Below are 10,304 nucleotides of genomic sequence, written 5' to 3'. Positions count from 1 at the left end.
CTGCTCCAGGCTGGCCTCGCCGTGGTGGCACAGAGGAGAGAAGAAACTTTTTCTTTGGAAATGACTTTAAATGGACAAAAAGTGGCAAGCGTAAAAACATAAGTCGATGAGCACAAAAAACACCTACACCCCTCTACGCAGAGTCATCTATTATTTGACGTGTTACACCATTTGCTCATCTCTCTGAATTTTTTGAGGCTAAGTTACATACATCACAATCTTTTTTCCTTAAATACAGTGTGTGCTTCCTAAGAGCAAAGATAGTCTCTTATATAACGACATAGCCATAAATTTCATAACTTTACATTTAACAAGACTTTTATTTAATCCACATGTTCTAGTCTTGTCAGCTGATCTAATTTTTTTTTTTTTTTAATGGCCACACCTGCAGCATGTGGAAATTCCTGGCTTAGGGGTAGAATAGTAGCTGTAGCTGAAGCCTATGCCACAGCCACAGCAATGCTAGATCTGAGCCACACCTGCCATCTACGCCTGATCTTTAACCCGCTAAGTGAGGCCAGGGATCAAACCCACATCCTCACGGACATTATGTGGGGTTCTTAACCTGCTAAGCCACAACGAGAACACCCTAATAACATTCTTTATAACACGTTTCATCTTCCAGTACAGGATACAATATACAGTCAGAGGTTATATTTAGTTTTCATGTATGCTTAGCATCCTTTAATCTGGAACCATGCTATCTCATGTGTCCATTTAAATTAAAATGGATTAAAATTAAATAAAATTTAAAATTCCATTCCTTGGTTGCATTGGTCACATCTGAAGTGCTCAACAGCCACAGGAGCTCCTGACTACCATGTACAGAACGTTTTTACCATCACGGTGTTCTGGGATTAAAACATGAATGAGGTCAGAGAAGTGAGAGGGGCCAGCTATGGCAGACCTTCTCTCTTAGGGAGCCAGTGCAGGGTTTTGAGCAGAGGGGTGATATCACTTGACCTACATTTTAACAGGATTGTTTTGTACGCTTTGTTGTAAATAAACTGCCAAAGACAGCAGGGAAAGCAGGAAGGCAATTATTGCTATAATTAATAGCATATTTTTAGAAGATACCATTTATGCACATAAACTTAATGTAAGATAATTCAAAGAAAGATATCATCGCACGGCTATGCGATCACTCTTTTCGTCATCTTTAAGGGATCGCCCAGCACCACCAAAGCTGTTTCACACTATTTTTTCTTTGCCTAACGCCCCGAACTTCTACTGTAACAAATAAAAAATTGCCTCCAACTTTATGAAAAGTATCCATTTATTTATTCTTTCAATAAAAATGTATTGTGTATTGTGCATCAAATTAGTGCCAGGTGTAAAGACAGTCACTAGAGATATAAAGATGAATAACAAACAGCCTTTTTTTTTTCCCCCCAACTCTTGACAGTCTCATGAACAAAACAGAAATATTAAAAGATATATGTAGTAATACAATTTAGAAACACAATTCCAGAGACATGTCTAGGGCATTATTGAAACACAGAGTAAGCATACACAGAATGACACATAGATAATCAGGTCAAGTTTATAAGTATTATTATTATTTTTACAGCCTCACATGTGGTATATAGAAGTTCCCAGGCCAGAGACTGAATCCCAGCTGTAGCAATGCTGGATTCTTTAACCCAACATGTGGGCTGGGAATCCAACCTGTGCCTCTGCAATGACCCAAACCATTGCAGTAAAATTCTCAACCTATTGCAACACAGTGGAAACTCCTCTAAGTATTATTCCAAGAAGACTTTACTCTCTTAAAACTCTGGTCCTCACACGTGTATGCACAGGGAAGTTACACCAGGAAATAGTTTTTAAAGACTTGAGTTTTCTCTTAGACATCCATGATTCATTTTTAAATGTTTCAAGCATATGAACAACTTCAAAATGTTTACCTTCTGTGTATTCAGTTTTATTTTTTCCTCTTGCCCTCACGTCATTAGTATCACCTTGTGAAAATGGAGAGTTTGCATCAAAGTCTGTGAATGTCCAAACATGAATTATGGAAATCATCCATATTTGTCTTTATAATGACATTTTGCTGCTCTCTAATGATGAGATGGTCACAGCTGATTCTTATATCATCACAAAAATCTATGAGACTATAAAATCATGAAGTTTATCTGGGGAAAGAAAATAAATGAAATTTTCAATAATAATCATTAATAGAAGGTGAAAATAGTTCACTAAAAAAGAAGAAACACAGAATAGGGTTTTTGGTGCCTCTACTTATCAGAAAAGTATCATGGAAATAATGAATTTGATTTTATCAAGGTGCTAGAAAGACACCCAATGTGAATCTGGCTTAGAAATTGTATCCAACTGTATTCACTGTATTCATAGATAATGTCAATTTGGCAGGCTATAGTCAGTTCTATGCTGCAAAATTTTGAATTTTGCTTTCTTTGGCTTCCTTTTTATACCAATAATATTAGAAGGACCCATTTCACAGTACTGCCATACACACCAATTGCTCAGTAGGATATAAAGATGTGAAAACATTATCAAATTATAGATGATTCGAAACTGGGAGTAAGTCTTACTTAAGTTAAAGAACCTATAATCAAAGTAATCTGGATAGTTTGGAATGATGGCACAAGTTCTATCGAAATTAGTTGTAAACCCCACTGAATAGGAAAAAAACCCAGAATTTTTAGGCTGAAACAGCTACATTTCCTTATTTACTCTTCCCATATTCTCATAGGAATTCTTCAAAAACACACAAGAAAAAACAATGTTGTAACAACACTGGTAATCAGGCATTCTAACTAAGTGAGACCCGAAACACAACAGCAGAGACAGGTACCAAGTTGGTCAGAAATATGTTCCAGTCACTCTATTCTGAACGTATATCTCAGGAACACACAGACATCAACACAGATATCCATTTAACACATGTTATTTGAACATTCACTATGTTCTGAGAGCAAGCTAAACTTAGAATTGGAAGGTGAGAAAGTATAGTCTCTGCTCTCAAGGAACTTATTATCTAATGGGGAGGATACAAAAAGATAACCAGAAAATGTCAAGAGTATATTTATGGATAGTTTGGTACATTGAATGCAACTTAGAAGGGACATCTAACCAGGCTTGGAAGAGTAAGAAGTACGCTTTTAGATACATAATTATTTGAAACGAAATTGGGAGCAAGTTAAGAATGTGATGGTGGGGCATGTGTGTTTAGCATTGTGTGTAGTTTAGCGTAGATTGGTCCCATGAGAAGATGGGGAAAGGTAGTTGAGAGGTTTTAAGGTTGAGTGTGCAACATGTGCAAAGACTTCAAAGTCAGAGAAAGACTATAGGTAGTTGGTGGAAGTATCAGTTGGTAGAATGAGGGTGGAAAGTAGAGACTGCTGGGAGAGCGATGAACAATGATGCTACAGTAAAAATCAGAGGCCAAACGTAAAGGTTGATAATTCTGGACTTTAGGCTTTATTTGATAGGAAACATTTAAAAGATTTTTAACAGGGAGTGATGTGATTAGACTTGCATTTTGGGAACTTAAATTTGCTACAGATTGGGGGATGGACTGGGGTGGGCGGCAGACCACTGTGAGAGATTAGTTGGGGGGTGTGATAGAAATTTGTGCTAGGTGTGATGGTAGCCTGGATGAAGATATTGCTAAGGAAATTGAAAGCAACACATATATTAAAGAGAAATTAAAGAGAAATTAAAATTTTCAAAGAAAATATGTTAAAAGAGAATAATTAGCTCTTGGTAATCAGTGGGGTATAGAAAATCAGGAAGAAGGATTCACTGGAAGAATATTTGGGATTTTGAATTGCGCAAATGAGTGTACTATCAACATTTCAAATCAAGAGGAGTGTGTTTGGAGAATGAAGGAGAGGAGTGGCAAATTCTGCTTGAGAAATGCTTGAAGCATGAGTAGAGATTTCCTCTAATAAGTTATGTATTTTGTTTTGGCATGAAGAAATGGCATGCAATAGAAATTAAATCTATAGAAATGCATGCAATTATCCAAGGTGTTCAGGAAAAGTGATGTAAGAAAAAGACAAAATAATCCTTGGAAACATTTAAGGATGAAACAAAATATGAGCCTTTATTGAGACTGAATCTGAGTAGTCAGAGAGGTAGATGATATAAACCAGACTGTGGCATAGTAGACACAGGGGTTTTTAAAGGATTACTAGTATGAAATTGTAATTTACTGTGAATGAGTTCACATTTATTAAGCATATAGAATAATGCCTGGTCCACAGTAGAGTCTCTATGAATGGTGTCGAATGCTGCTGAGAAATCAAGTAAAGGTGACTAAAATGTCCCTCATCATCACCATCCTGGTAACGCAAATGCTGACATCTTAACAATGACACCACACTTCTTATTCTTGTCTGCATCTGGCACGCCTTTCCGGAATATGGGTTCTGGAATGTCCTTCTCAAGTACTACTCCCATCTTTCAGCTCCAGCAACTGCGAGGCATAACCCTTGTCAGTCACTCCTATTTTGTCTCCTTACTATCCATGTCCTCTATGTAGGAAGGTTTTTTGAACTTGCTGATAAAGATGGTAGAACGTAGCTACAAGGAAGAATCTGGTGTCAAGTACAAGATCATACCAGAGAGTGACGCAAGTGACTAGAGCCTGGCAGACAGTGTTGGAGATCAAGAGTGTCAGTGGCTCAGAGGGTTTGACATAAAGGAGAAGGCAAATCTTCTGCAAGCTATACTGTGAACGAAGAGGATAAGCTGATTTCCACTCTTAACACTGAGCTATGTGGGTGTGCAAGAATCATCATCTGTGTGATGGCAGGCTTTCTTTTGCAATATGTAATGTTTAGCAGCATCTCTGACTTCTGCTAGGGATACTAGCATCATGCCTGAGTGTGACAACCAAAATTGTCCCTAGATATTGCCAAGCAGTCCCTGGGAAACAACCCTGTTGCCATCGAGAAACACTGTTGTGGAGTAAACTGAGAGTTAGAGTCATGGTTTTCTCAACAGATCTACTAGATCCTCATGCAAACGTCACTCTGGGCACTTGCTTTGGTGACTTAGGATTCTTAATGGTATGAGCAAATTAAAAGTTTTCTTTCACACCTTCTGATTCCCTATCCCATCTAGAGCATCGCAAGGAAGCCAATGCTAAGGCTTTGCTGCAATGAAAATTTGCATAGTTGACTATTTAAACACTACATCTGAATTCATAAGGCCTTTTAAATCGAGGTACATTTAGGCTTTTCTTAAATAGTTATATCAAGTACAGTGCAAGAAACCTGTCTTCACTGAATCATTTTATAAGATCTACATTCATTTTCACATTCCTGTAAGCACAGATTTTTAAAAAAATGTTTGTAATCCTAAAATTAAAATATTGGGTATGTCTTATAAATGCATAGCCATTTTTGTAAAACTTTTGTTAATTTGTACTTAGTCTAAATTTTAGCAATCTTCATGTCCGATGACTTGCCCAATGCTCGAAATTTTGGAATAAAGCAATTGACCTTACTCCTTACAACATTCTTTTCAAAAGAATTAATATACTTTTGTTGCTGACCAGAACTAGAAACTACTTGCCTGTTACCCAACCAAACCACTCTGCTGTCACTGGGTTGTGGTGAAGGAAAGCATGGTACTTACTTGCAGTAAACCAAGCAAGGAGAATGGGTAGCTCATGCTCCAAAGACCCAAACTCCCCAATGGCTTTCAGGTTAGAGTTTTTGAAAGTAATATTTGGGGTGAGGGCTGCAGCTCACGGACTTTCTTTTGATTGGCTGGTGGTGAGCAGCAGGATGATGTTTCTAGAATCATAACCATTAAACTTCTGTTGCGACAAGTCTGGAGTCTAGGTACATGTGGAGTCATTGTGGTGATGACATGGCAGTATAGGCATTGCAGTGTAGGATGTCAGCATATAGTCATCGTCCTCTACCTGGGTCCTACTTTCTGTGGGACAACTCAAAGTTATGCACAAGATTGTTATGTATGTTCTTTGAGTAGAAACCAGGACTCTGTTTTATCATAGAACTACTGTTCAAGCTATCTTGCTTAGCTGTTTTTCTTTTGTTTCTGCATTTCATCACGTCAATAATAACTTTGTGTTTTCTCTTTGCAACTCAGAGAAGTTCTAGCCTTTTTCTACAATGAGGAAATGAAGGATACAAGAGGGGCTTTTGTATCTGGGAGGGCCCTAAAAGGTCCCGCTCAGTTTTACTTTCTATTACCTTAGGGGAATACTTGATAAAAATTTGGAAAAAAATCAACTACTGGCCCCCAAACATTTAGGATAACACTTAGGATAATTTAGAGGGAGGAAAAAAAAAAGAGAGTAGGTTGAAAACAACCAAAATGACCAATCAAGCCAATAAATGACTAAAGCATGGATAATGTCATAGTAGTTATATTGAGTGAGGCTTAGTTAGTCTCTCTACATTGTAGCCCAGAGTTTTCAGTGTTGTAGTGCTGAAGTAATTTCAATTTACGTGCTTAGCAGCAATTTTTTCAGAGGGATAAAATAAGAACTCTCTCACTGACTTGGAATAATATTCTACAACAGAAATATTTATCTCTGAAATGTTTTTTGGGTTTTTTTGGCCACACCAAAGGCTAGGGATTGAACCTGTACCACAGAAATGACAATGCAGGATCCTTAACCTGCTGAACCATCAGGGATCTCCTCTCTGAAATACTTGGAAAATATTCTTTCTAGTAATATTAGTTTGCAAGATCCAAGAAAGTAGAGACTTTTGAGTCAATGACCTTTGAGATTTTTCACTAGCAAAAAATCTGTATTTTATAGACCATAATAAAATTAACATAATTTTGAAGAGGCTTAAAAAATCAGTTGCATTTCTTTAAAAAATTTGAGTTTCTTCCTAGCTAATTAGAATATCTTTCTAAGGAAAAAATGAGCAGATAATAATTTATAATTCAACACACCAATGATAAATATTTTCTGTAGCTATAAACTGCTCCTTTAAGTATTAAATATATAACAAAAATTATTTTTTAGCTTGCATATAAAATCTAATGGTCACAATTCATTTTGAAAAATTATAAACTGAAGATGGAAAGGATAATCTGGGTATTATATATAAAACATGTTTTTTTGTCAATGCATCATTTTCTTTAATTATGAGGAAGATATTAGTGAGTACTAAATATTGTGAAAGATTTATTTGAAAATGCAAAGAATATCTTTTAATACTATAGTTTAAAGGAACCCCAAGGTCAACACAAATACCACATACACACACTCTGATGACATTTTTCTCTTGCATTTTACCTTCAAACCTCATTTATTATTTCAAGTAATCTTTATAGAAAACTATCTCTTTGCATTTCTTATAATTTCTATGTGGATTCCTTGATTTAGATTTTTTACAACATGATAATGATACTCTTATTGGGGGGGCTGAGAATTCAAGAAAATTATTCATGAATGAATGGGTTATTCAGAAAACATTCATGTTTCAACAACATGGAGGTGATAGGGAAGCAAGACACAAGTTAAGCTTCCAAGAGGACTGTAAAGCACACTCTGTCCTCAGCTTATGACCCTCCCCTAACCATTCCCAGAATAATGGCAGAGAAAGGTCGACTCCCAGAGTCACAGAGCATCATTTCCTGAAAGGAGGGGCTCTTTCACAGGGCACTCTTGCACTTCTTGCCAACCTGCTGATCTTGACTTTATCTCTGACAACTCCGTGCTAGGACTCCATTATCACGATACGGGGAGGAAAACTGCTTTTCATCTCAAATGCTTGGAATTGGTCAAACTATTCTCACTGAAGTTGGTTTCCTAAAAGTTATCATTTTATCATGGCAAAAACTTTCTTAATTATATTATGAACTACATGTGTGATTTAGAATAAGTGATGCTCAGGTGATTCAGCTTCTTTCAAATTTATCTCAAATTTCAAGTAGCTACACTAGTTATAGGTAGAAACAAAAGCTATTCATTTTAGACCCAGCATCTTTTCCTTTACAGCATCTTTTCACCATAAATCAAATTGATTCTAATAAAATAAATCTTTGAATTAAAAAAAATTATATAAAATACAATGCTTTTCACAAATAGGAAATATAATGTAGTGAACTGGAGAATAAACTTTGGAATCAGACAGATCTGTAATCAGTTCCATTTACCAGCTGTGGGCCTTGAGCAAGTTATTTAAATTGTTTGCTGAGCTATAAAATAGAAATAATGTAATTTGTATTTTATAGGTTTATGTTCTGATTAAATAAAACAATGCATATAAATTAGTAGCCATCATGCTTGTCAAACTGTAAGCACTCAGTAAGTATTAGCTATTTTTATTATCGTGTTAGAATTATTTAAGTCTATGTATGGTACAGAAACAAAAACTGAGCAACAGATATATTGAAAATATGTATGATGAAAATATTTACTTTGCTTTTTATTGACCTCAGTTTCTAAATTGGCAAATTTTTGAGGGTTAAACAAAGGGTTTATGGGTCTGGAGGTGGGAGAGTGCCTTAGCCTCAGACTGAAGTGTCAGGGGTTATTCACACTCCTGACTGTGGAATGCTCTTAGCTTAATTTAGACCTGACTTGTTTAAAGTTTGAAATGGGATACATTTTCCTCGGTTTTCCTGAATGGAATATTTGCCTAAACTATTGAACAAATGAAAAGGATGAAGACAAAATTATTTCGTGTAAAAGCGAGTGCTTCATTCATTATTTAGAAATTTGATATACAAGTAAAATAGTAATCATATTGAGGTACTATAATCTGCAGTAGAGGGAAAAATTAATTTCACTTGGAAGAGATGTGAGACGATGTAATGAATGTAATGGCCTTCCCATTATGAACTTCAAATGAACCATAAATCAATACGTTCTGTAGGAAAATGGAAAGATCTGGTATGAGATCTGTTATTTTCTTTCCAAACAATAGCCAATTAAACTGAAATTAAACACATGTGTATAATGTAAAAATCCATATTATTTACTATCTGTAAATTTAAGTTTTCACAAATATGCTTCCATATGTGTGAGGGCAGTAACTTGATTCACTTAATTTTACTTTTTCAGTAGTTCTACAAGCTGTATTCATGGACTGAAATGCAAAGGAGGAACATCATAAATCTCACTGTAATCGTTGTTGAGAAACATCATAAACATGTCAAAACAGATCTTTTATTTCAAATTCTTTCAGGAATGGTACCCTTGAAAATCCCCAGGATTGCTTATTAATCTTGATAAAATAGGTCTCCACTTAGGGACAAAGGGAGAGACCTGGGAACGTTTTGGATTAGGGGTGAAGGCTGAGTAGACCCGCCCCAGACTGGAATTCCGGCAGAGGAGCAGGCGGATGTTCCCATTCCAGGATGGAATCTGAAGGTGGGAAAGTGACCTTCCTCTTTCTGGTGGTATAGTTCCGGTGACCGGAGGGCAAATACTGGAATTATACTCTGAATCTGCACACGAATGCCTCAGTTGTGGCAAGAAACTGTTCATTATTGAGATTTGACAGAATAGGAGCCAAATGTGCAGGATGGTTGGAACTGGAAAGCTCAGCACAGCAAGCAGAGAGAACTAGTTTACCTGGTGGTTTACCTGCAGGGTTAAAGCACAGATGTCAAGGAGGCTTTCTATCCATTCACTACAAAGGACGTAAGCATGTCAGATCCTAGAGTAACAACATGGGAAAGAGATGAAACGCTATTCCTCGCTGAAGGAAAAGCAGAACATTTAATGAAGTGTTATAAATTCAGCTTCTCAAACTATGCATTTTTTTTTACAGTCATTCCTTCATTTGTAACACTGCACTCACCGAAACGCATCAAGCTCCCACTAGTTCTAATAAGAGATCTTCCTGACTGGCTTGGGTGCCTCTACCCCACTGGAAGTACCAGTCCACTTAGTATCTAGGACAACAGATAAATGCCTTTAGGTTTTTCTGAAGGTTTTAAAATTCCTATAGCATCGGCAAGGGAATTATATTTGCTCAAAACTCCCAGTATTTTCCTAAGGGATTTTTAACTTTTTAGCAGGATTTAAGAAGGGTGTTGTTGTAGATACTGTGATTTCTAGTATTCATCCAAGCAGAGAGTTCATGAGTAGCTTTATCACAGTAATCCAAACAGCATGATGCTGGCACAAAAATAGACATATAGATCAATGGAGCAGGATAGAAAGTCCAGAAATAAACCTACACACCTATTGTCAATTAATCTACAACAAGGAAAGTAAGAATATACGATGGAGAAAAGACAGTCTCTTCAATAAGTGGTGCTGGAAAAACTGGACGGCTACATGTAAAAGAATGAAATTAGAACATTCTCTAATACCACAGACAAAAATAGAC

The 10,304-nt window shown here is 36.4% G+C and overlaps 1 long non-coding RNA gene across 1 annotated transcript in view; it reads right to left on the bottom strand.

The window, feature by feature from the left end:
* Positions 1-1,639: 1,639 nt before the first annotated feature.
* LOC125137355 (uncharacterized) overlaps positions 1,640-10,304 on the bottom strand; it is a 30,072-nt gene continuing 21,407 nt past the window's right edge. The window contains exon 4 of the long non-coding RNA XR_007137409.1: positions 1,640-2,135. This is a non-coding gene — a long non-coding RNA (uncharacterized LOC125137355). The remainder of the gene's footprint in view (positions 2,136-10,304) is intronic.

The sequence above is a fragment of the Phacochoerus africanus genome, chromosome 10 (genome assembly GCF_016906955.1).
Source record: "Phacochoerus africanus isolate WHEZ1 chromosome 10, ROS_Pafr_v1, whole genome shotgun sequence".
In the NCBI taxonomy this organism is placed as follows: Eukaryota; Metazoa; Chordata; class Mammalia; order Artiodactyla; family Suidae; genus Phacochoerus; species Phacochoerus africanus.
The sequence above is the reverse complement of the archived record's forward strand: the minus strand, read 5'-3'. Positions and strand labels throughout refer to the sequence as shown.